At 41.2% G+C, this 27,857-nt stretch overlaps 1 long non-coding RNA gene across 1 annotated transcript; it reads right to left on the bottom strand.

Annotated features, from left to right (window-relative positions):
• Positions 1-456: 456 nt before the first annotated feature.
• On the bottom strand, positions 457-27,557 carry LOC143443270 (uncharacterized). Its single transcript, XR_013112087.1, has 6 exons — positions 27,488-27,557; positions 25,873-25,994; positions 18,875-20,290; positions 14,910-15,065; positions 5,613-5,785; positions 457-2,278 (listed from the first exon to the last, which is right to left on the bottom strand). It is a non-coding gene; the product is annotated as an uncharacterized LOC143443270 (long non-coding RNA).
• Between the last annotated feature and the right edge of the window lie 300 nt (positions 27,558-27,857).

Below are 27,857 nucleotides of genomic sequence, written 5' to 3'. Positions count from 1 at the left end.
CCACCATAGCCTCGGCCCCTGAAACTGAATGAAAGCAAACCTCTTTTCCTTTAAGATGAGTGCTTCTGGCATTTTGTCACAGTGACAAGAAAAGCAACTAGTATATACACCTTTATTTAATGTTTGGGTTGCGCTTACAAACAATCACCTTCTTGAATTTTCTCAAATGCTTCACATTTAAATAGTACAGAGAAAGCTTCTCATGGCCATGAGCACACCTGGTACCTCAGTGTTGCACAGGGTAGTGACTGGAGGAATCCTGGGGCTTTCTTGCTGTCAGCCTAGCTCCCAGTTTAGTGACAGACCACTTGCTGAGGCAGAGAGAGACAGAGGAGGACATCCGACAAACATCTCCATCCTCTGCATGATGCCCAGGTCTACACACACACACACACACAAACACCACCACCACCACCACCACCACCACCACCACCACCACCACCACCACCACCACACATGCTTCATTCATACCATATCCAATGACTCAGCCTAAGGATTCTTCGTGTTCTTTAAAAATCCAATGTAAAATCAGCTAAGCATCGAAGGACTTTAAGTCACTTAATTTAAAAACAAATGTTACAGCATTAACCTCCACTTCACAAATGCAAAGAGCCTTCTAGCTTTGGGGAGACGCCTTCACTTTCAAACCATTTTCTGCTGTTTTGTTAAAAACTGTGAGAAATGGTTCAACTCTGGTGGGAACCTGCACAGAGAGACTTATGGAGATTTGCAAAGGTCTATCCCAGATAAGTACTTTGGCAATAATCCGTCCCATCCCCCTTCTGCTTCAGGTCTAATGTAAAGATATTAAAGGTTACCATAAGAATTACAATGCTTAAGAAGAGAAATAGTCAAGAAGTTCTCGTAAGGAATAGTGTGTGTGCCGCTATGATAAGTCCCTTAATGAACTTTCCACATCAGAGTCATTTAGGCTAAAATTAATTACCCCGAATTTTCCAATTGAATCAGAGGAGGTGTAGAGGATGCCCTTCTGTGTCAGCATGCAGAATCGAGCCCACCTGCGTGTTTTCGCTCAAAATTCCTGCCGATGAGCGTTTTTACTTGGCTCACCCCATGAGCGGTTCAGAAGGAGGGACAGCAAAAAGATAAGAATGTTCATTAAATGATTACAGTCCCTGGAATTGAGGGATTTTTCATAAAGACTTCACAGAGAAAACGAGGCTTTAGGGAAGCCACGTGGTCCGTTGCTAAAATGAAGGCAATTCTCAAACATCCCTCTGGTCAGCCTTGATCCTTCTTCAGATGAAGCCCGGAGGTCTCTAGTGATTTGGGAGCTATGCGTTTGACCTGAGGTGACCAGAAATAGACGCATGTTAAAGCTTCTGCATGCGTGGGGAAGGCACATTCCGGGGCTAAGTTCGGTGCGTGCTTGGCATGGACAAAAGGCATCTTCCTTCAAGTGGCCACCCTGTCAGTTTCTCACATTGTCTTTGGCAGTAGACAACCCTCCTGCCCCAAGGAAGCTAGAAGTGGAGACAATAGATGCTGAGAGGAAGACAGTCCGGTTCATGTGAAGTCTAGCAGTACACGTGCGCCAGAGAATTTCATTCTTCAAACGGCCAGGACACGTATACCCACATCCTAGTGCCTGCTTTCCTTCAGGAAGACACGTGGTCCGTTGCTAAAATGAAGGCAATTCTCAAACATCCCTCTGGTCAGCCTTGATCCTTCTTCAGATGAAGCCCGGAGGTCTCTAGTGATTTGGGAGCTATGCGTTTGACCTGAGGTGACCAGAAATAGACGCATGTTAAAGCTTCTGCATGCGTGGGGAAGGCACATTCCGGGGCTAAGTTCGGTGCGTGCTTGGCATGGACAAAAGGCATCTTCCTTCAAGTGGCCACCCTGTCAGTTTCTCACATTGTCTTTGGCAGTAGACAACCCTCCTGCCCCAAGGAAGCTAGAAGTGGAGACAATAGATGCTGAGAGGAAGACAGTCCGGTTCATGTGAAGTCTAGCAGTACACGTGCGCCAGAGAATTTCATTCTTCAAACGGCCAGGACACGTATACCCACATCCTAGTGCCTGCTTTCCTTCAGGAAGACACGTGCTTGTGCCTTTTGAGAAACATCCCACTAGGGGGTCCATGAGGTCAGAAATCAAAGCGCGGCCATGGCTGGAGCAGTTACAGCTCTGCTATGAAAGGCTCAAGAACTTCCCAAAGGAATGCACTTAACCTCGGAATCTCCCAAGGCATGATGGATCAGAAGCTTAGTGTTGGTGCCACTCTTCAGTCTGCCAAAGCAGGCACAGATTACCCCTGTGGTAATTAAAATGGTGTGTCAGAAAATGTTGATGAAGCACCCGCAAAACGTTGCCAAAAAAAGCTTCATTATACAATAATTTTGTTCCCTGAGGTACAAAGTATTCTTAGAACGGCTAAACTAGAAGAATTGTACTTGAGAGTCTCTGGAGTACCTTGAGGTACCATTTTTCTTCAACAGGACGGATAGGACTCAAAGCAATGGTACAGAACAGATGCTGCATCTGCAGAGGGGCGGGGAGAAAGAAAAACTCATGGGAACTAGTGTGTGTGCCTCTGTGTGTGTGTGTGTGTGTGTGTGTGTGTGTGTGTGTGTGTGTGTGTTCTATACAAAATAACATGATGTGGTCTAGAAGTCAAAGTGCCCTGAGAAACTAGAAAATGGGTCTGTGGGGCCTGGAGAGCAGGCTAAGGAGCATGGTGAGGAGCGCTTGCTACTCTCACAGAGGACCTGAGTTTCATTTCCAGAATCCACGTGGGGGTGCAGAAGGAAGGGGGCTCCTGTAACTCCAGCTCCAAGGACTCTTAAGCTCTCTTCTGTTCTCTGCAGGCACTTCAATGGCACATATGCACACACACACACAATTTTTTAAAAATAATATTTAAAGAAACTTATATCTGGATTTAGGAAATGGAGGTTTTTAAACTAATTATTCCCGAGGAATAAACCCAACCAATATACTACTGGATGACCAGAGAAAAGAAATAGAACCCAAGAGCTACATTGAGATGGAGTTTTAAGAATATACCATATTTAAAAATGTTATCTGGAAATGATCTAAGCAAACAAACAAAGCAATAGAGAAAATTCAGCCTCCATCCAGGCTTTGTTTCCATATAGTTCCACGTTTCTCAAACCACGTGTTATGTCACAGCACCTGTGGTATTAGGGTGAAGTAGCACAGGGGACAGTTTAAGGGGAAAAAAAGGACATTTGTTAAAGCTATATGAACTATTACAATGAATTTATTTACAATCTAAATTTGATGATTAGATTGTTTTGACCAAAGTTAAATTAATCAGTAGAAATATAAATATTTCCTTTGACCTAGAACCATTCACAATGCATCTCTGTTAGGCTTCCAACTCATTCTGACTCTTACTGGACCCTCAGCTCCTCAGCTGAGATCTCCCACTCTGGGGAAAGTCTATTCCTGTCTTAACCTCTTTCTCTAACTTACACTGGTTCTCTGGAAACCGCTCCACATGTCCACTGCAGACATCTCAATTGATATGGGAAACATGATAAATGAATCAATGATTTAGAAACGTGATAAATAGAAACCTTCTGTAAATGTGGCTTTTTCTTGTTAGTGATTTTCCTCTGGGGGACTTTTACTAGAGGACAAAGTATCTCTTATTGATCAGTTCTGTTTTTAAAATCATCCTTCAACAGTTGTTCAAATATTTCTCTTGACGAAAACAATGCCTGGGTGGGGATGCACACCTGGATGGGTAATCACAACGGAATTAGTTATTTAAGTATCTTGTAGACTATTCCTTCCTGGGAAGAAGAAAAAGAAGAAAAAGAGGACTACAGACAGGGAGATGCTCCTGTTCGGTGCGGCTGCCTCTTACTCAACCAGCTTCTCTCCAGATTTCATAAACAACTTTCACAAGGGGCACAGAAGTGCCTGCTATTTGTGGAAGTGCCTGTGGATTCCAACCTGTTCCCATAGAGTGGCTTATCAGCCTCCGATAACTCATCACTGTGCACTGAGCCGCACTGAGCGTGGGGTGATGCTCTTCAGTGGGCAAACAAAAGAAGCCATTCTTCCTAGGTAACAAAAGATGAAGCTACTTATTAGCAATTCGATACAAAGGAAGTAAAAAGGCCTGGAAATGAGGAATCAAGCCAAGCTTGGTATCTATTATTCACACAAAACCTTCTGGTAATGACAACCACCCCAGTTGCAGAAAAAGTCCTATTCACGAGACCCCTTTTCCTGCTTCTTTGTCAAAAAATAGAGACGCTAGATAACTCCCAGTGACTGTCAGAATTAAAATCAAATCATTTTAATAAAAGAAAATAGATTATTCCTGTTTGTGTCTTCCGTACAAAATGCATGGTGATGAATTTCTGAAATATATAATTTATCATCTCACCCCAAAAAGAATCTAGATATGAAAGCAATATACAGTTTCTATAGTGTTGACATCCTTCCTTTAAAAATAGCATACTAGCTGAGGTGGAGAACTGTACTTCTGACTTTCAGTCTGCTGAGTTTTTTCCCAGAGATCATTTTTTTCTATATTATCTCAGAGTTGCAGGCTTCATCAAAGGCTATCAGATGCCCTGGGTTTTGTCAAATATCCCAGTGTTATTTTTCCTGATAAATTATCATTTGCTATTGGCTTTCTGAATCTTCAAAGAATAAAAAAACAATCAGTCTATTTTTATCCACAATAATCAGCTTGCATAAACTCTAAGCTCAAAAATGCCAACAAAAATCAAATGTAAAATATTAGCTGGTTCACAATTAGTAAGGCTTAATCTAATATAGTAATTTGTCTGTATTTCTTTTCTTAATCAACAGTGGGCCCTATAAATGCAAACACATTTAAGACCAAAGCTGCTCCCAGCACAATTTTCCTTTGAAGTGTGGACTTGAGACATGAAATAGCATGTCAAAGATACCAGAGGCTGAACTCAGTATCTTTTAGGACAGTCCTTGTACTCAGTGTCACAATGCCACTATGGCTCTTAAGAACTCTGGATATCACAAATGGATATTACATTTTCTGATGCTGTAAATATATAGAAAGCAAAATACCAAGTCAAGTGTATAGTCAACCACCAAGACCTGTTAGAGGTTCCCTCTTGTAACTCATCTGAACCCTAAGAAGCACTTCTGTTTAGGGGTTGCATGCATGTTGCAGGTGCATACATACATGTGTACATGTGCACATATGGATTGAACACCCTCTGTGTCATTCTTCAGTTGCTTTCCACTTTTGTTTGAAGCAGAGTCTCTCTCACTGGCCTGCATTTTGCCAAGCAGTGTATGCTATGTGGTCAGTAAGCCCCACGGATCCACGGGTTTCTCCTTCCGTAACACTGGGATTATACTGACATGGGCCATCCCACTCAACTTTTTCCATGAGTTCTAGAGATCCATACTCAGGTCTTCATGCTTGCACTAGTGTGTTACCTATTGAGGTATCTCCCTAGCAAAGAAGCATTTTATTTTAGGGGTCACCAAATGATTAAAGGGGCTAGAAATTTAATGTCTTTGCACATCCACCGTGTATAAGTGAACAGCATGGTTCAAACCATGTGATACATCGTCAATAATTATTGGTTTTATAAAAAGGTTCCACAAATACATACCTGTCAGGCGAGCATAAGGACCAGAGTTTTCATGTCCAGAACCCACGGAGAAGTTGATTTGGCATGGCAAACCACCAGTAATTCCAGCACTGGGAAGGCAGAAACAGGATCCCCAGGGCAAACTGGCTAGCAAGACTTGATAGAATTGACAAGTTTCCCATTCTGGGAGAGACCTTGCCTCGGTAAATAAAGTGGAAAAGAAGATGAAGATGGTAAATATCAACTTTGGGCCTCCACATGCACCTGTAGCCACACTCATATGAACACTTATATGCCCGTGTACACACACATACACACATGCAACAAAGTGGGTTGGGGCAGCTGGGAAGGAAACAAAATGCCACTAACACCTGCTTTGCACATACAACCTCCATGTTCTCAGCTCTTAGCTCCTGACAGGATTAAAGCCAGATCATCTGTATTTACATGCCATACCCAAACACTGCTTTCCACAAGCTTCAGACGACATCTTAGATGGTTGCCTATGGTGCACACTGCTTAAAGACATCACAAAAGGCCTGAGCACAGAGCAGATCCCGAGGCGGAAGCTCTGCCCCCAATCTCACAGAACACAGAGGAAGCAGGCCTCCCAGGAACTCTAGCCCAGGCAGTATCTTAGGTAAGGAGACAGCAACACCCACCCCAAACAGGGACCCCACTAGGACCCAGGAATTCACTCCTAGCCCAGAGCACTGGTTCCTTCCTGTCTGCACCTGAGCATTGAGCAGATCTTGGGCCCCAGCTCTAACCCCAGTAGTAACACACACCCCACACAGTTCTGATACAACCAAAATAATAGGAAAGACAGGCTCCAGTCAGAGACAGGGCAGGTAGTACTAAGGAGATCCAGATGGCAAAAGGCAAGTGCAAGAACAGAAGCATCAGCAACCCAGGGTACTTGGCATCATTAGAACCTAGTTCTCCCACACGAGAAAGTCCTGAATTCCCTATATCACTAGGAAAGCAAGATTCAGATTTAAAATCACTTCTAATAATGATGATAGAGGACTTTAAGAAGGACATAAATAACACTCTCAAAGAATTTGAGGAGAACACAGGTAAACAGGTAGAAGCCCATAAAGAGGAAACTCAAAAATCCTTTAAAGAATTACAAGAGAACACAACCAAACAGGTGAAGTAATTGAACAAAACCATTCAGGACATAAAAATGGAAGTAGAAACAATAAAGAAATCACAAAGGGAGACTACCCTGGAAATAGAAAACCTAGGAAAGAAATCAGGAGTCATAGACGCAAGCATCACTAACAGAATATAAGAGATAAAGGGAGAGAATCTCAGGTGCAGAGGATACCATAGAAAATATTGACACAACTGTCAAATAAAACTCAAAATGCAAAAAGTTTTTAACACAAAACATCCAGGAAATCCAGGACACAATGAGAAGACCAAACCTAAGGATAATAGGTATAGATGAGAGTGAAGATTCCCAACTTAAAGGGCCAGTAAATATCTTCAACAAAATTATAGAAGAAAACTTCCCTAACCTAAAGAACGAGATGCCCATAAACATACAAGAAGCCTATAGAATGCCAAATAGACTAGACCAGAAAAGAAATACCTCCCATCACATAATAATCACAACACCAAGTGCACAAAACAAAGAAAGAATATTAAATTCAGTAAGGGGAAAAGGCCAAGTAACATATAAAGGCAGACCTATCAGAATTACACCATACTTCTCACCAGATACTATAAAAGCTAGAAGATGCTGGACAGATGTCATACAGACCCTAAGAGAACACAAATGCCAGCCCAGGCTACTATACCCAGCAAAACTCTCAATTACCATAGATGGAGAAACCAAGATATTCCAGGACAAAACCACATTTACACAATATCTTTCCACAAACCCAGCATTACAAAGGATAATAGCAGGAAAGCTCCAATACAAGGAGGGAAATTATACCCTAGCAAGAGCAAGAAAGTAATCCTCTTCCAACAAATCCAAAAGAAGATAGACACACAAAGATAATTCCACCTCTATTAACAAAAATAACAGGAAACAACAATCACTGTTCCTTAATATCTCTTAACATCAATGGACTCAATTTCCTAAACCCATCTCAGTGACAAAGACAGACACTACCTTAGAGTAAAAGGCTGGAAAACAATTCTTCAAGAAAATAGTCCTAAGAAACAAGCTGGAGTAGCTATTCTAAAATCTCCAGCCCGAGACCACAAAGGAAGGGACTCATGGCTCCGCCTGTATAGGTAGTTAAAGGTGGCCTTGCCAGGCATCCTTGGTGCCTGGAAGTTTGGATTCCCTAGTGTTGGGGAATTCGAGAGCAGGGAGGCGGGAATGGGAGGATGGTGGGGACACACCCTCATAGGAACTCCCAGAATTATATGAATTAGACATGACAGAGGCAAGCTGTCAGAAGACTAGATTCAGGAATTCAAACAAAAAAATTATCTTGATACTAAAATTTGTTTTGAGAATTGTATATTGCAGAATACACAGTCTTGGTGTATCTACTCATCAAGCAAGCTGAGCAGACCTGCTCGAACCTCTGATGTCCTGGAATTCCAGCTGGATGCAGTAAAGACACAGCATCAGAGGCTTATCAATTTACTCTTCCCCCTGCCCCTCTTCTAATATCTCAACGCCCGTAATCAGTTTGAAGAAGTTAATGAAGAGTCGGCGCCCCTATTCCCTGGGCTTGGGAACTGAGGTGGTTAATATTGGGCTGTCTTTCTAGGGAAAAGTAGTGGTATTGTTGGAACAGGGAGGATAAGCTAGGATTTATTGCATAGCCATAACCTATTGGTAGAAATATGTATAATTGTTATTAAGATAAAGTTATAATTTCTTAAATGGTACAAAATTTACTTTGATTTCAAATTTAACATTTTCATTGGTACAAGTTTCTTATTGATATAAAAGTGAGATTAATATTGTTACTCTCATAGGCATTGTGTCTATATAACACATTTAAGAATACAAGGCTTAGACCCAGTCCTTCTTTAACTTTTTTAACTGATTTGAGATGGTTAGCCTGTGATTTAAGGGCCTATAGCAAATTTATGGCTCTGAGTTTATTGTTAGGGTGTTTTCTATATTTTATTTAGAAATAGCTGAGAGGAGTTAACAGACAACAGTCCAGATTGCCTTAAATGGATAGTTGGTTTTCAAAATGTCAGAAGTCCACAGAATTGAAGTTACAAACATTTCTGTATTAATGTTCATTTTGATTAGAGATCTGTCTGCTCCTGAAAGCTTCCTGTCTTGGATTCTAAGAAGAAACTGCGCATCTTTGGAGTTACTCCAGTTGTGGTGAGACAGCCACTAGGCAAGAATTGCCTCTTTCCATCTACAGAAAAATTACTGTCCAGAAAAGGACACACTTGCAGAATAGTCGACTGATTATATCTGCCAAAACAGAGTAATCAGCCCTTAATAATTCTGCATCACTAGGTCTGTCAGATGATCCTGGGCCAGAAGGCTGAAGATTGGATGCCCCTACGTTTTGTAGTATAGGGACTGTCCAGGTGTTCGGCGGTCTCTATAAATTGGCTAAGTTTTAGAAGCTATGCTTTGTGCTCCCCATAATTTCAGTTAAGTCAGTCATTCTGGATTTCTGACAGGGTTGAAGACTTATAGTCTCATAACCAATCCTGGCTATTTACTTTGAGAAAAAAGATTTGAAAGATGGTTTTCAGCTGACATTCATTCTAAAGCCAAGAAAAAAGCCAGGTTCAGAATTAAGTCTTTTAGTTAGGAGAGATGACAGATGTTCTGGTTATTCAACAAAATAATTGACTGGGTATTAGGTCTATCTTGTACCTTACTGACACAAATTGGTATAGTTATGTTCTAATTGTATTTTGAGAGAAAAGTTTTATTTTAAAAGGAAGGGTGATATGTAGGAAGAGCTAAGGTGGGAGAAGTAAGGAGAGGAGAAGGAGCTAGGAGATGGGAGAGAGAGAGAGAGAGAGAGAGAGAGAGAGAGAGAGAGAGAGAGAGAGAGAGAGAAGAGACATGGAGGCGGATGTTCGTGTGTCTCCACCAGTCAAAGATAGTTGGTATATCTAGGTTGGGTATTGGGTTACACTTCTGATTGTATGGGCATCTTGTTATTGAGCATCACCAAACGTATAAAGCCTTTGATCAACATTTTTAAAAATGTATACAAGCAAAAAGGAGGAGGGGGGATGAGATAGGGGTTTTCTAGGGAGGGGAAATTGGGAAAGGGATGGCATCTGAAATGTAAATAAAACATCCAATAAAAATTAATTAAATAATAAATAAATAAAAATTAAAAAAAGACATCACAAAAGGCTAGACTGGAAGTTAATCTTGATCATTTATTTCAGCTGTAATTGATGAGTGAAGGACTACTCCAGTGCATGCCTTTTCTTCCCTCCCTCTTCTCTTTATTATTTCTAGAGGGAAACTAAGTTGATTCAAATTTCCAATAGTTACTTAACATCTAGAGAAAGACTTCAAGTGTCCATTATTATGCATTAAAGATTCCTAATAAGCCACTGGTTGTGATATACCTAATGAAATTTTTCAAACAATAATCAGGTATTTCTTTTTAGTTTGTAAAATGTCCACATGCATTGAGCACTTATAGGAGGTTTTGGTTTGGTTTGGCAAAGACTCACTGTCCTGGAACTGACTTTCCAGATCAGGCTGGCCTGAAAGGATGGCAACCCACAGTGTATACAGGAGTAGCAAGGGTCTTATCACGTGACAAACAGTCAGTGAGGATTGGCTTTAAAAGAATGGAGCAAAGCTAGCATGTCTACCTTCCTGCAGGGCTGAGAAGATTTTATCTTTCCCCTAAAAAAGGGGGGGGGGGGTTTCTCATGCATGTGGAGAGATACAGTATGCAAAAAAAAATCTAACATTTTCAACATTTATCAATGTAAAATTTATAAATGTAAAATTTATCAATGTAAAACATTTATCATATAAAATCAAATAATGGGTAGAAAGTACTGTACATATCTGAACACACTGATAGAAGTGCTAACATATGGACATATAAAATGTAAAAATGAATTTAAAGAATGGTATGCAAAATAGTCTAGCATTGGAATAGCCATGTCTAATAGCATATTCCTGAGATTTTTAAATTTTTATAGCTTTAGATATTTATAATTAGAAAGAAAATATGTGTATATACTATAGACTCTAACGGAAAGTTTTCATTTCTAGAAACTTTTCCTTAGGATGAATACCATCTTCCCTTTACAAAGAGTTACGAAAGTGGACAGTGGGTAAACCATTGTAGGCTTATTTACAGCCCTATTCGGATACTTTTTAGTTTAGATAGATTAGATATTGTAGCTGACAAGCCCAAGCATGGCAAGCTTGGCACATGGCTCTGGCAGACTTTGCCCTTCTCCCCAGTCCCTCTGCCTGGCTAAAAACCACTAGATTGCATTCCTAAAGCTAGCCACCAAGGTCTATTCCCTTATTTGGCCACCTCCTTCTCCTAAGGCCGATTAGCCAGGTCTTGCTATCAAAGTACTGATGTCCAGCACTCAAAAGCCCACCTTTGGTTCACCTAATTAACATATTCAATTAAAATTAACACTCTATCCTAACATGGGCTTGCCCCTTTTACCTTTATAAAAAGCTATTTGCCCATAGGCTAGACCTGTTTCCCCTCTACCCAGAGAGTCCTTCGTCCTCCCTGCTCCCTCTCCCTTGTTCCCTTCCCCTTCTCCCTGCTCCTCTGTCTCCTGTCTTTGTTTCTTATTCCCTGCCCTTTGCCCTTCTGGGGCAAATAAATCTCCTCTGTGCTGAGAACTTGGTGTTGGTGGTCCCAAGCCGATATTGATCCTTTTATGTTCTTTATATTCATATTCATTCTAGTTACAGTTACTATTGCTGCTGCTATGAAATACTGTGACCCAGGGCAACCTGAGGGCAGCCATAGTTGGCTTACACTTCCATGTCATAGTCCATCATTGAAAGAAATCAGGGCAGGAACTCACACAGGGAAGGAATCTATAGGCAGGATCTGATGGAGAAGCTATGGAGGGGTGTAGCTTACTGGCTTTCTCCTCATGACTTGCCCAGCCTGCTTTTTTAAAAAACCCAGGACTACCAGCCCAGGGTGGTAACACCCACAGTGGGCTGGGTCCTCCCCAGTCAATCACTAATTAAGAAAATGCCCTATAGGCTTGCCTACCACGGTTGATTTTATGGAAGAATTTTCTCAGTAGAAGTTCCCTCTTCTCAGGTGACTATAGTTCAGTGGTTCTCAATCTTCCTATAGTACCTCATGTTGTGGTGACCCCCAACCATAAAACCATTTCATTGCTACTTCATAACTGTGATTCTGCTACTGTTATGAATTATAACATAAATATCTGATATGCAGGACATCTGACATGTGACCCTTGTGAAAGAGTCCTTTGACCACCAAATGGGTCACATCTCGTAAGTTGAAAACCACTGTTTTATATTAAGGTGATATAAAACTATCCAGCTCAATCATTTAAAAACTGAACATAAATGTATATACATCAGTGATAAAATTTCTTATTAATAAGTGATTACTTTTTATTTTTAGATTATGGATTTCTTTCTTCTTTTGTTTAATTCTAGTTTTTCTCAAAAGGCATACACCACTTGAAAAGATACATGATATGCTTTAAAAAACAGTGGATCAGTGACTATAATATAAATTACATAATAATGACATGTAAGATTCATTTATTGATTTGTCAAAGACTTTAAAGAGAGGACTCATTGGAAGGCAAAAGACAGAAATTTCTCCTTCCTTCTCTGGAAGGAACTGTTGTGTAGACTTCCTGCAAAGCCACTTGACAGTAGTGAGAACTCTTTAAACATCTTCACCATCTGGGGCAAAATAGTCAACTCTCAAACAAAGCCTAAGAAAACAGAACTTCTGCTACATAGAGTTGACTTCTGGGCACTAAAATTATGAAAATTTGGAAAATAATGAAGTATTCAATTATAGGGGAAATAGCTGAACTATATCATACATCATATTTATGGTGAAACTATTTAGGATTATGGTAAATTTTTAAAACAACAAGGCCTCTTACATGGGTTATGTCTCAAATTGGGCCAGTCATTGGTTGGCTGTGCCCTCGGTCTCTGCACCATTGTTATTTCTGCACATCTTATAGAGCAGGGAAAATTTGAGGTTGAAGGTTTTGAGAGTGGATTGATGTCCCCTTTCCTCCACTGGAAGTCTGGAGGTAGTCACTTCAGTATCCATATCTCCCAGTGGTAGGGGTCTCAGCTAAAGTCACCCCATAAACTCCCCAGAACCTGCTCCATCCCAGGTCTCCAGCTACTCTTGTCTTGCTTTGGGGGCTACAGTTAAGTGATTGGATGAATCTCCAAAGAGACTTTGAACTTTGGACTTTTAACATTGTTGAGACTGTTATAGACTATGGGGACTTTTGAAGTTGGACTAATTGTATTTTGTATTGTGCTAAGTTTGGTTATGCCCCCCACAGATTCATATGTTTGGACAAGCCTATGGGGTCAGGGAGTGGAATGTGATGGTTCATATATGCTTGGCCCAGGGAGTGGCACTATTAGAAGGTGTGGCCCTGTTGGAGTAGGTGTGTCATTGTGGGTGTGGGCTTTAAGATCCTCATCCTAGCTTCATGGGAGCTGGTCTTCCACTGGCAGCCTTCTGATGAAGATGTAGAACTCTCAGCTCCTCCTGTACCATGTCTGCCTGGATGCTGCCTTGTTCCTGCCTTGATGATAATGGACTGAACCTCTGAACCTATAAGCCAGCCCCAATTAAATGTTGTCCTTATAAGACTTGCCTTGGTCATGGTGTCTGTTCCCTGCAGTAAAACTCTAAGACAGGAGCCTAGCATAACTGTCTCCTCAGGGGCTTCATCCAGCAGCATATGGAAACAGAAGCAAAGACTCACAGCCAAACATCAGGCAGTCTCAGAGAGTGTTGTGAAAGAGTGGGAATAAAATCAAGTGAACTAGAAGTGTCAAGGATACTACAAGAAGACCTGCAGAGTCCACTAACCTGGGTCTATGGGAGCTCTTGGAGACTGAACCATCAACCAAAGAGCACACAGGGGCTGGACCTAGGCCCCCTACAGATTTGTAGCCGATGTGGCAGCTTGGTCCTCAGGTGGGTCCACTAACAATTGGAGTGGAGCCTGTCTCTAACTCTGTTGCCTGCCATTGGATCTCCTTCCACTACCTGGACTACCTGGTTGGGCCTCAGTGGGAGAGGATGCACTTAGAGGAGTGGGTTGGGGGTGCTACTGGGATGTAATGTGAATTAATAAATTAGTTAATTAATTAAAATAAAACAACAAGGTCATCATGTGAAGTGGGAAGAAGATATGAACCAGGGTTCAAAATTATATGCTCAGATAACAACAAACCTGCAAGAATATATATGAATGTCTAATATTCTTCAGGCTTTAGGAGAAATGAAAGAAATTTACACACTCATCTTTATGTATTTTTGAGGTTTTGTTTGATTGCATTTTAAAAATAAGGGCTGGAGTTACGTCTCAGCAGATAAGGGTGCTTGATTCCAGACTTTGCCATCTGACCATTCAGTCCCCAGGGCCTACATGGTGAAAGGAGAGATTGGACTTCTGCACTTTGTCCTCTGCCCTCAACATGCACACCATGGCAAATGCCTGCCCACATACACAGTAACAATAAATAAAAATGTTTACTATTTTAAAGTACTTTTAAAGTATTTTATTTTAATTAAAAATATTTAGAAAATCTCGAACATCAAAGTTTGCAAGCTCCAGGCATCTCTCAGTGCAGGCTCCTTAGCGGGGCACACATTCCTGGGTTCTTGCTATTCAGTGTTCAGTGATCCTGAGACAGGTGTGGCTGGCTGCATGACAGACTGTTTACATGGAGCATCCTAACCCCTAGCTACCTCACCTATTTCCAGAGGGCCAGAAAAACTCAGTCAGAAAGGAAGAGATAGAAGCTTATCCCCAAGATGTAAAGTCTTATTTAGTGGACTCAGGGCACACCATCTCCCTGGGCCAGGAACACAATGAACACTTGCGGATACATTCATACAGAGTCTCAGATTCTTTCCCTGACCCATTGAATTATTGTGGGGGCAAAGTCCAGCAAGCTATGCTCTGGGTGCATACCAAAGCTTGAGAGTATATCTTATATCAGCTCTGCTATATCTCATGTCAATCTTGCTGATTTAATACACACACACACACACACACACACACACACACACACACACACAGAGAGAGAGAGGGGGGGGGAGGTACAAAACCTACTGTGCAATGGAGGGGAATAATTCAAAATATGCAAACCTGGGTTTCACTGCAGCCATTGAGGCTGGAGGCCCTGAAGGGAGCCAAGAATCTTGCAGTAGGTAAGCTGTTGGGCCTGTTACCTGCATCGTAGCCTCCAATGGTTTTTGAAAACCAAGATAAAATGTCGCTTATTGTGTTTGCAGAGCTGCGGTTCTGAAAAGGAATTCGGAAATGAACTGACTTCAATGTTTTTAAAAATGAGAAAAAGACAGAGCTGAATTGAAATCAGCTCTCCACCCACCAGTTTCATGCCACACACTATTGTCTACCAAGCCAAAAAAATAATAATGGCAATCTTTCAAATTTATTCTTTTAAAAAAGTCAATACTCTTTTTATTCCAAACAAATAGGAACATTTATTTCATTTAACAATCTCTCCACTGTGTCTTCCAGGCATGCCATCAAACATATGTCTGCTTTGAATAGCCCTGGGAAATGATCTACCAGAAACAAAGCTAAAGAGATTTTTTTGTGAGTAGGAAGGAAATTGGGAGGCCAAATAATTGATAGCTGAGGAGAGCTAAAACACATAGAGATTATTAAATGGTGCTAATATCTCAAAGCTGAGAGCCCTCCAGGGCTTGTTTTTCCTGATGTGATTGGGGCTGGGAGAATTGTCCTCTCTAGGGAGCCTGTGACGCCTTCACAGTTTTAGGCTCCCACTAAGGTCCACTGAATAGGATTCTGCATTTAAACACATTTTCCATGTGTTCAAAGGCACACTGAAGTTTGAGAAACTTTGTTCTAGATCTTTCTTTTTTGTCTTGGTGATAGAAAGTAGCTTAAAAAAAAAAAAAGAAAAAGAAAAAAAGTAGGTTCCATAGAATTGACCAAGTTCTTCCAAGGCTACCTAAATCGAAGAAGCATAATGAGGAATTTGATGTGCATGTACCACACCGTTTTCTTTAAATGTGAATTGCCCCCAGGAGGTCACATGCTGAAACAATTAGTCCCCTGATAATGACACTATTCTGAGCTGTTGTAGAACTTTAAGGAGGTGGAGCCTTCATGGGGGGGGGGCACTGGAGTCATACCTTGAGATTTATAACCCTACATCAGTTCTTGCCCAGTCTCTGTTTCCTGTTCCTTTGAGAAAAGAGGAGGCAAAGCATCTCAGCCTCTGGCTCCCAGCACCAGGTCTTCTGTACCATGATAAAAAGTACTTTCTCTAGACTGTACCTTCTCTAGACAGATTGCATCTTCTCTAGAAAGACTGTGTTTCTCTAGACAGACTGTGTCTTCTCTAGAAAGATTCTATCTTCTCTAGACAGGCTGTATCTTCTCTAGAAAAACTGTATCTTCTCTAGAAAAACTGTATCTTCTCTAGACAGACTGTGTCTTCTCTAGACAGACTGTGTCTTCTCTAGACAGGCTGTACCTTCTCTAGACAGACTGTATTTTCTCTAGGAAGACTGTATTTTCTCTAGGAAGACTGTATCTTCTCTAGACACACTGTATTTTCTCTAGAAATACTGTATCTTCTCTAGATAGACTGCATCTTCTCTAGACAGACTGCATCTTCTCTAGACAGACTGTATTTTCCCTAGACAGATTATGTCTTCTCTAGACAGTCTCTACCTTCCCTAGACAGACTGTACTTTCTCTAGATAGACTGTACCTTCTCTAGTCACGCTATGCCTTCTCTAGATTGATTCTTCTTTCTACTTTTCCCTCTCAAATTATAAACCCAAATAATCCCTTTCTCCTTTAAGTGGCTTCTTGACATGTCACAATATTTAAACAGTAACTAATGCATACATGCAGGTCAAGAACATTTACAGACAACAAGGGAAGCTTACTTATTGAAATGTATCTGCAAGGGGTGACAAAAATCAGTCTGTTATGTATAATAACAATGTGTGTGCCAATTCACACAGCTCCACAGTAGGATGGGACCCAGGCATTATCAGCCAATGGCTCCATAGTGGTATCAGTCATTGAAAAGCCTTTCTGATAGACCTTAGAGTGAGAGTCATACTTAAAAAGATGCCCTTTACATTTGCAAGAGAGCAGTGAACAAGGCTATATGAATTTGTGTTCATATTCAGAGTATTTATGAGAAAGAGATGGAGGCAAAGAGACAGATTTGGAGAGATAAAGACATCTCTTCCAAAAAAGGGTTATAATAAAGAAAAAAGTAGCATTTATTTTTCCAAGCCACAATGCTCTCAAGAATAAAAGGAACTGTTAGCTGTCACACCAAGAAAACTGGTATCAAATGTGGCTATCAAATAAACCCAAGATGTGTGGACACAATCACATTGCATCTGACTGGGTTAAGCAGATTGTGTGCTTGCCCTGTGGACATTCTATAACAGTTTCCAGAAAACTATAATACTAGTCAGTTTAAACTGAGAGTCAGGTTGAACTTGCATTCCAGTCTACAACTAGAAGCAGAATGGATTATACCTTGAAAGAACAGAAAGGGATGCATGCCTATTTGAACAGAAAACAAAGTAGAAGGAAATCATACTGATTATGTAACTGACAGTGTCAATTAGAAGCTGCATTTTGATAGCCTCACTCTTTCCAGAGAGGTGTTGCTTAGTGATCACAGGGGCCAACATTAGCTTCCCTCATCCTGAAGAACTGTGCTCATCAACGACACAGCTTGTTTCTGCTGCTTTTTTAAATGGAATTCTCCGTTGTTAAAAATGGTGTTTCTTATTTGAAATGGTCATAGTCAATGATAGATATGCTTCCTGCTTCCTCCTCATTTGCTAACATAAAAAGTAAATCTGTTCTGTAGATATTTGATTTGAAACATTCCCTCCTAAGGAACATGGGAAGCTTAGAAGATGCAGAAAGCTAAGGAAACCTATAAAACACAGGAAGTTCATGAAACTTACCAAGATTTATAAGACCCTTCTCAAAGGTTACAAATGCAGTGGTATCTGGGAAGAAGTTACTGTCTTATTGAACTGTCTGTAAGTTGAGCAGGGAACACCAGGAATACAATTTTGATGAGAATGCCAACCAGGTGGATGAACCTTTTGGAGATACTTCCTGAGAATTGTTCAGGCTCTAGTAAATAATTCTGAGACTGTTTGTGTAATCTTGTGTGTACAAATAACCAGTGAACCTCCTAGTTCCCTGAGCTAGACTTGCAATCAGTTTGGTTTTTGTTTTGTTTTTCTGTTGGTCTATCACCAGTTCCATGTCTAGAGGGGAATAGACATTTATTAAAATTATTGTTGTGAAAATTTTAAAAGAAGAACAATGTAGTCCCAAGAATGATCCTGAAGAATTTCTAAGGGAGAGGCATAAATCTTGTCAGCTTCACTCACCTCATACACCAAATCAAGTCCATGTTAGTGCCATTTGCTTGAGACATTACCAAATAATTAAGTCTCACAGCCTTGGCATGCTTGTTGCTTTGAGCTTTGTTTTTTTTTTGTTTTTTGTTTTTTGTTTTTTTTTTTTACCATTTTAGCATCATATCATAAGCATTTTGATTGGAGTAGCATGCCTACACGAAGTGCCCCAGAGTAAGAAGTCAAAGCAGTGAAACCCCAGGAATCTGGACAGCTCACAATAATCTGTTCAGATCCATACATCTTAAATGCATCTAGGATTAGAGAAATGGCTTCTTTCTCTTAAAGTTGAGTTTTTATATTGACAGTCCAAAGTGAATTCAATGTGCTCAAACTTCTAAAAGTATGGTGCTAGTTTTCAAAGAGAAGATATACACAGGAATAAGCAAATAGACCTTTGGAGGAAGACAAAATTCTTTGTTCTTCATTGTTGTTAAAGATCTTGTGACTCTTCCCTCATTCCTGTTGGCTGAGAGTCCTTACATCCCTAGCAGTACTGAACGATACAAATGGAAGCTAAGGTTTAGACATACCCCAAGACTCACCATCCACGATATCAAAGCCACAACTTCTCCTGATATGGCAAGACATTAGCCATAACCACAGAACCAGAAGCACAAGATCTACAAATTTGTCAGCATGACTTACCAAGGAACAGCCAATCTGCTGGAGACAAGTTACTTCTAACAGCTCCACTTGCTTTAAAAAGAATGTCTCTGTGTAACAACCCATCAGCAAGTAAAGGTCAAACAAGTCTTCCTCTCTTCCCTATGAACATCATGGCAGTCGATGTAGGTAGGGTTTCTTAACTCCTAGTCCCCATTCATCCTTCCCTGTGTGGCACACAGTTTTGTTTTGTTTGTTTTATATGCACAGTAAAATCTTCTCACTGGATCTGATTGTATCTGGGAAGTAGAAGTGCCGGACATCTTTAGCTACAACGAGATGCGGGTCTGTATGTAATAGAGGATGCTGGGTCAGTCTTTGTTGATGAGATGCTCTGGGCATTGGTGGGATTCTCCTGCCAGGTGAGAGAGCATCCTTGGCTGTCAACTTTAACCTGATACTCCGTAGCTAAGGTGCAGATGAGTGAGTGCCTCCTGCTTCCTTGGATTCCGAGGTCTGAGCAGAGGCCCAGCAGTCTGGCTCTAATAAACACCGACTGGATTCTGAGGTAAATTGTGGAATGAGTCCCATGTACTGCCGAAAGCATCCGACATTCACCGGATTCTTTTCAAGTGTGTCCTCTACCAATTCTCTCCAATATGCCTCATGAAAGGGCATATTTAACAAATGGTATCCCACATTCCAGAGGCAACGCGGGAAAGCAGAAGAGTATGCTGGGCCCTCAAGGGTATATCAAGTAAACTGCTCCCTGCTACCAGTGTGGAAACTTTGGGGCACCTGTCTCCAGGCGTCATCAAGCATCCTGTGTGGGTGTTACTGGGAGCTGTATTGTTGTTTCCTGTCTTCCTGGTTTGGACCTGCTGCTGCTTGAGAAGGAAGGAAGGGCCTGCAGGCAACAGCCACTCCTAGAGCTGCCTTTACATGGGCTTCATGGATCGAACTCAGGTCACCAGATTTGTACAGCAAGCCCCTTTACCTGGTAGACCAACTTGCTGGTCCCCAATATTTTTAAATGAATTATACTTAAGGGTTCTATGAGCTGCCCTTAGACTTGCTGTTGAAGAGACTGACTGGCCTTGAACTCATGACCCTCATGCCTCCATCTCTTAAATGCTAGGAATGTCAGGGTTACAGGCCTGTGCCACCACACTAACTCATAGAGAGCCTTTTAATGTGTGGAATGCCTGGAACTTCAGTGAGGCAAGGGCTGGATCCTTCTCAAACATAAGTGGTACATTCTTGATAAAAGCAGAGTAGAAGTTAGGTAGGGGTTGGGGTGGGGGGCACCTTAAGAATGATTAATTAGAGTTTGTTATAAACAAGGACTGATGGAGAACAGTTCCTGGGGGAAATGAAGAAACATAGTCCTTCTTGGGTTTTTTACAGAGGGATAGATTTTTCTCCTGTAAACCTTCAGAAACACATGCTGCCTAACAGCTGAAAGAAAACACACAGAAGTTACAGGTTAAAAGATGAATCTTGTGGACATTTAACAAGTAATGTCAGATAACCCAGAACCCAAGGCAGGAGGATCACAACTTCAAGACATACCTGGACTACAAAACAAGTCACAGACAGCCTGTATAAATTAGAGAAAGCCCACCTCCTAATGACAAACAAAAGGAGGGCTGGAGATATCGAGTGGGTGTCTGATACATGAAGCCAGGGGTGTCCTGGTTAGACTTTTACTAAGGTGACACAAGCCAGGGTTATCTGGGAAGTGGAAACTTCAACTGAGAAAATATCCCCATTAGATTGTGCCATAAGCAAATCTCTGGGGTTTAATTAATAATTGATTTCTGAGTATTCAGCCCACTATGGGTAGTACTATGTCTAGGCACATGGTCCTAGGTCAATGGTTCTCAACCTATGGGTTGTGCTCTTTGGGGATGAAATTACTCTTTTACATGGTTCATCTAAAACTATTGAAAACCACAGATGTTCATAATTCATAACAGTAGCAAAACTACAGTTATGAAGGAACAATGGAAGTCATTTTATGGTTGGGGGGGAGTCATCACAACCTGAGGAACTATTTTAAAGGGTCAAAGAATTAGGAAGGTTGAGAACCACTGTCCTAGGTGGTATAAGAAAGCAAGCTGAGCAAGCCCTGGGGAGCAAGCCAATAAACAGCACTCCTCCATGGCCTCTGCATCAGTACCTGCCTCGAGTTCCTGCCCTGACTTCCTTCTGTCACGGAGTGTGGTCTGAGAGCTGTAAGCTGAAACAAACTCTTTCCTCCCTGGGCTACTTTTGGTCATGATCTTTATCAGAGCAATAAAAAGCTGAGACTGGTGCATTGAGTCAGTGTTCATTTGTGGCCACTGGGCAAATAAGGACTGTGCCTTTTAATTATGTGTATATACATTTCCATCAACTGCTTTCGATAACACTTCTACAGACATCTGAAAGTTAACAGTAAAGGAGTCAGAAATGAATCACTTTCAGAGTGTTTAAGTTCTCATAAGAATGAAGCCCAGGACCTCTAACAGCAGAATAGCCTGATTCCACTGTAAAATTATTGTCTTCCCCCTTTACAGGTCTCCCTTAAGTAGTATTTGGACCGTTGCTTTCAGTGTCTCTGATGACTATGCTCGAGTTCTATTTGCAGGAAGTGTGATCCAGAAAGCACGACGAATGTAAAGTATTATTCCTGAATACATGAAGACCTAGTCACACACTGAGACTGTGGCTTGGTGGCAGAACATTTGCCTAGAATGCACAAGGTCCTAAAAGTTCAGTCCTGAGTACTAACCAAAATAAAATAGAATTATAAAATAAAAAAAGAGACCTAGTTGCCAAGCCAAGGATCTTATGTAATTAAACAAATAAAACATGTAAATCAAAAGTATAAGCCAAATCTCTACCAAGATAAAAATAGGATTATAGATATCGATTTAAGCCTCGTGGGACAAAAATCAAAATAATTACTTTCAATTAACAAAAAATTGGAATACATTTCTATTAGACACAATGTGTGGGAATCTATCAACTGCACTTCATGGGAGAAAGTCAGACTAGCTGGCTGTGTTATTATTAGGATTTTTTTTTTTTCATTCTCAAAAGATGTGGGCTCGATTCATAAGACTCAACAAACCTCACACACAGACCACATAATTACTCTCAATCAACTTCACTTCGGGGCATTGTCTCCTGTTCCCAGACCCAATGTGTCCTCAGTGCTTTTCCCAAACTGTGAATGTAACCTATTCACCAAATTCCTCATCTCCCCTTCTTGACTAACAGAAGAATTCGCAAAGCAGTGGCTGGTCTCACAATCCTGGTGACAGCAGGCACCATCTCTCAGTTTCCTCTCTTCTTCAGAAACAGTGGGTTCTCCCCTGGAATAGGCAACTGCTGCTGCCCTCAGGCTAAATCTGGAGCATACCCCATTCTTGGAAATGTGTATCTTAGAAAAAAATATACCACATAACACAAACGTTCTTGTCTTAAAAGTTCAGTGGACAATTCCACAGGGCAAAATATCTTCACATTGTTTTCCAGTGGGCCTCTGGGATTTATCTCATCTTGTGACACTGGTCCTCAGCACCCACTGCCTACACCACTCCATCTCCTCTTGGCCCAGCTCCTGGAAAGCACCCCTCCTTTGTCTATGACTTTGACAACTTTACCTTTATGAATAGACTCAATTGGCGTATTCTCAAGGCAAACTCCTGTGGTGGCATAAGCTGGAACTCCAGAAGGGATTCCCATTGGCTGCCTAGGCTATGCTTTCATTTATCCACAGAAATGCTGGGTGCTTCCTAGGCTCAGCTGATATGAATCCTGTTGCAATGAATACAGGCATGGGAATGTCTCTTTGCCATTCTCTCCTGCTTCTTCACATGTACTATATATGAAGAACGGCTATGTATCATAGAGCCAGGAACAGGACTGCTGAGTCCTGCTGACTCTATGCGATTGTTTTGTTTAAAAACTTCTGCAACATTCTCCATAGCAGCTGACCCATTTTACAAGCCACCAGAAGGACTGAGAGTCCCAGTGACTACACACAGCTGTCATTGCTTCTCAGTTTCTGTCTTCTTCTTTGACTCTTCTGATTTTGTTTCAGTCGACATTCTAGTGGGTGTCTCCTAGCTCTGCTCTGTACTTCCTGTGGTTGCTGGTGTTAGATGTCTTTCCATGTGCTTGTTACTATAAGCTTAGACTCTTTGATCTAACATTGTTCTAAACTGAGTTGCTGATTTTGGCCTCCTTTTGAGCTCTGAAGTTTTTAATACCTTGTGTCTATTAATTTCTTACCAAACACATGATTTAGATATATTGTCTCCTATTCTGTAGGCTGCCCTTTTACTAAGAAAATCCAAATACAGTGCCATGCAACCTTTTTCTCTACAGTTTCTTCTGGGACATGCAAAACATACACACACACACACACACACACACACACACACACACATACACACATAAATAAAGTTAATCAACCAGGCATGGTGGCTTATCCCTTTCATTCCAGCACATGGGAAGCAGAGGCAGCAGAAACTCTGTGGGTTTGAGAGGCCAGCCTGATCTACACAATGAATTCCAAGGCAAGGCTACATGGAGAGAGACCCTATCTCAAAAAACAAACAAACAAAAACAAAAAAATTAAAAATTTAACTAATCAATCTGGTTAAGATGTTGCCATATAAACTATTCTCTGAGTCCTAAAATGGTCTTACTAGATCCAAATGAGTTAATAGGTCACATTGCCCACTGTTCTGTATTGTATAGTGCCCCTTTATTATTTATTCCTTTATTCCTTTGTCTTCTTTTAATTCACCCTCTAACTTTAACAACATTGCTTTTCTAAATCCTCTCCACGCCTCCCCCACTCTTCAGTCCCCCCCCCTCCTGTTGCATTATCGTTTTTTTCCCTGATTTGCCTTCTTAACACCAGACACGGTATTTGGTTACAAACATCATTAAAAGGAGCGTGTGTGATCCAGGTTCTGTTCTGTTCTCTGCTGTGATCAGCCTGCGAACTCTTTTTTATGGTGAGAGTGTTATATTGGTCTGCAACAGTGTAACTTGGCTCAGGACCTCCTAAATCCACAAGATAACAGTTAAACTGCTTGTTTCTCAGCAAGGAAAGTAACAGATAGCAGATGTTGCCTTTAGAAGCGTTGAGAGCCATACTTCCCAGCGATATGCCAGCTGCGCATGGGCAGATCATCTGCCGAACTGCCAGAGGCCTACAGAAGGACATCTCCATCAAGGCCCACAAACCATGTACTAATAATCTCTTCCAACCATATTGCCAGAGAAAATAGGTCTGATTTAACTTAACTCCTCATCCCTGTTTGTGAGAAAGTGACGTTTATAAATGATCATTTGGTTTTACACATTTAACGGACTATAAATTAAAATATAAATTATGTGTTATGATCTTAAAGCACCATACACATCTAATACCAACTTTATTTTAGTTCCGCTAGTTTCAACTAATTTTCTGCTTAACCTCTCACTGATAACTTTTCTCATTGCTGCCCCCAAACACCTGGCAAGAAGCTACTTAAAAGGAGGAAGAGTTTGCTTGGATTCTGCAGGTCATAGTAGGAAGGGCATGCAGCAGGAGAGCCACCGCGGTGGGAATACAGGTTGCTTTCTCACAGTTTGGTGGATCGAATGCAAAGAGTGGGGAATCATGATTCTCTGCTTTCTCCTGTTTCCCTTCCTGTTCAATTTCCCAGCCTACAGGATGGTACCAGCCACAATCAGGATGAGTCTTCCCGCTCAGCTAATCCTCTCTGGAAAAGCCTTCGCAGGCAGACCCCAAAGGGTCGCCTCAATGCTGGAGGTATTTCTTGATCCAATTAAGTGGGCAATCAAAATTAACTATCACAAACTTTAAGCATGCAGGAAGCATAAATTGGACATGGTAGTCTCTGGCTCTGGCTCTGCCTCTGTTGGGATGCCTGTGTGAACTCCAAAAGGAGGTGAATGGATTAGTGTGCTTGCTTGGCAATCTCTCTCTCTCCCCTATTACCCTTCCCCATCCTTCAATAATTTCTCCTTGTTGTTATAACGAAAGCATCTTCTGCCAAAAGACTGCAGTACACCTGGCATCTGTGCCCCCCCCCAACATCCCATCTCTGTCTCCTGTCTCCCCACCTCCTAGGCTCAGCCATGCAGCCCTCCTCACCCCGATTTTATGGTCATTGTCACTATTCTCCCTTAACTTTTGTTGTTTGTTTGTTTGTTTGTTTGTTTGTTTCCACTAGAGTCCACTGCTTTGTGTGGTTGGCCCTCTCTCAATTTCCAAGACTATTAAATGGAACATGTTCCTTTGCTGTCTACACCAGGAAACACCCACTTCTCTATGTATCTATGTGTCTATCTATGTATCTATGTACCATCTATGTATCTATGTGTGTGTGTATGTATGTATGTATCTATCTACCCACCTACCAACACATAGGGGCACACACACACATATCTATCTATCTATCTATCTATCTATCTATCTATCTATCTATCTATCTATCCACCCATCTATCAGTCATCTATATAGTGCATCTATCCTACTGGCCTGTTTCATTCCTTCTCCATTTCCTTTCATCTTAACTTTACTATTTTCTCTCAGCCTTCTTCTCTCCTGTAGTTTATTCCTTGCTGAATCTTGATTGGCAGGGGCCACGACAAGCATAAATAAATACTCATGAATTATTAATGGAATAACTAAGAGAGAGAAACTGCCATGGAGCTGGTGGTTTTCCACTGTTCCTGGCAGGCTATGTGTGCTCTTGCAATAGGCTATGTTTTTGTATAGGGACTCACAGTCCTCTCCCTTGTACTCTGACAACAGCCTGCATGCTGGCCTCTATGGGATACTAAGCAGCAGGCCATCTGCCACCACCAGCTCCTACTGGAGCCCTCTCCCACCCAGTGTGGAATCTTCTAGCACCCTCGGATTCTTAATATGTTCTTCTACCTGGTCTTAGAGTTTCCAATTAATTTTAACAGTCTTCGAATTCAAGTCATTTTCAGAGAGCAGAAGATAGACTTCTCATACTCACGGTTTATTTTCACAGTTGGCTGAGTTCAGGCTCTGGCACTCCTGTCATCTCTCCTTCATGGTTTCACAGTCTGTTCACGGCTCGTATTCTACTGGGAAGTTCTTTTTTTCACTCCATGTACTCTGTTAAAATGGAGAATTTCAACATGGAAAACAAAGTCATATTGCTAAATAAATGTACCCACTATCCACTTAGTGAGCATCACATCCAAATGAAAGGTTCCAAAATGTAACCATAAAAATACAGATTCTCCTTGTAGATATATAATAAGATCCGGGTCATACTGGAGTTGTCTTTCTTATGAACCAAAAGCCTCCCTTTAACTGCTAAGTTTCTAGCTTCTATTACAGTTTTCAACTATTTCTTGGATTAGATACTGTGGTACTAAGTAATCCCTCTGGAAACAAAGTAATATCTTTTTTTCTTAAGTTGCTTTTGGTCATTGTGTTTTATTACAGCAACAGAAAAGTACCTGATATAGGAAGTAATAAATAGATTTAGCAGTTTTGGCTTTCGGCATCTGGAAAGCCCTGAACTCCCAACCCATCCCCACCCCCAACACTTACCTGACTCCCTAGACTGTGACTCTTTTTAACCTGAAGTTCCTGGGATTTGCTACCAAAAATTGCACAATTAAAAGCAAAGTAGGTAAACAGTAAAGGAATGTACTCTGTGCTCCGTGAGTGAAAAGGACCAAAACAGGGCAGTGTCACGGGAGAAAGTTCTGGATTTGAAGAAAAGACTTCAGTACTCCTGTGTGCATGGAAGAACAGAAAGGAACTTCTCCACGTGTGGAGGATTTTAAAAACAAAAGATTTAATTACGTTGCATAGAAGGATGAACAAAGAGGTGAGCAGTTTGAGGATAAAATAAAGAAGGAAATAATTAAATATATAAGGATGAGCTAGGCATAAGAGTCTCATGCCAAGGGAGGGTCCTTAAGAAGAGGAAAAACAAGTATCCAATTTTCAGAAACGGCAGGTGAATGTTTGAGACATTAAGTTGAAATTGATTTCTCCATAGTATTATATTTTTAATTACACACGATTACTTCCGTCCTTGGAAAATCCTGCATTCAAAACACTATTAGTATAGCTATCTTTAATGAAGGGGGAATCAGAAGAGTGGGCATGGTGGGGTGCACCTATAATCCAGGACTTGGGAGGGTGAAGAATTGCAGAGAAGGCTCAGACATCCTGGGCTACATAGCAAGCAAGACTCCATCTCAAAATGAAAAAGAACAACAAAAGACAGAATTGAAGTCAGCATCACCAGAGTGACAGAAGAAAGGGCAGGACACCAGGAACAAGGGGACTCATGGAACAACCAATCCACAGAGAGATAGCAGAGCCCTGAAATCTACAAGATCACAGTGCAATTTCAAAATCTGGCAATCAATGCCATGAACTGAGTGTCTGTACATTCATCTGCTGATGGCCTTCTCCCCCAGTCAAAAGTGGAGCTTCGATGCTTCTGGATGTAACTGAAGCCCTTAAAAGGAGAGACACAAGAGACTGGGGAAAAGGCTCTATGACCAGGTAAGAAAGTCGTTCAAGCAAACATGAAGACTTGAACTTCAATCCTAGCACCTACATAAACAGTGTCATGTATGTACCTGTAATGCTGATGCTGCAGGTGAGAAACAGGCATCGTGGAGGCTAGATTCAGGTTCAGTGAGAGAGCCTGAGTCAAGAGAAATAAGCGTGAATGGCTTCCATGAAAATACAGGCTCATGTACCTGCACATACTCTGAATATACTATATATACAAAAACTAAAATATACACAGATGCATGAATATACTATATACACAAAAAATAAAATAAACCACACATACACACACACATACTCATGCACACACAAATAATACAGGAAAATTTTTGAGAGAGATCATTCTAGGAGACAATCTGAGGGGCAGGCAGAGGCCTGTGAACCAGGAAAAAGCCTTCAGTAGAAACGGTCATGCTGGGAACCTGAACCAGAAGT

This window comes from Arvicanthis niloticus, chromosome 8 (assembly GCF_011762505.2).
Source record: "Arvicanthis niloticus isolate mArvNil1 chromosome 8, mArvNil1.pat.X, whole genome shotgun sequence".
Taxonomy (NCBI): domain Eukaryota; kingdom Metazoa; phylum Chordata; class Mammalia; order Rodentia; family Muridae; genus Arvicanthis; species Arvicanthis niloticus.
This window is presented reverse-complemented; position numbering and strand designations above follow the sequence as displayed.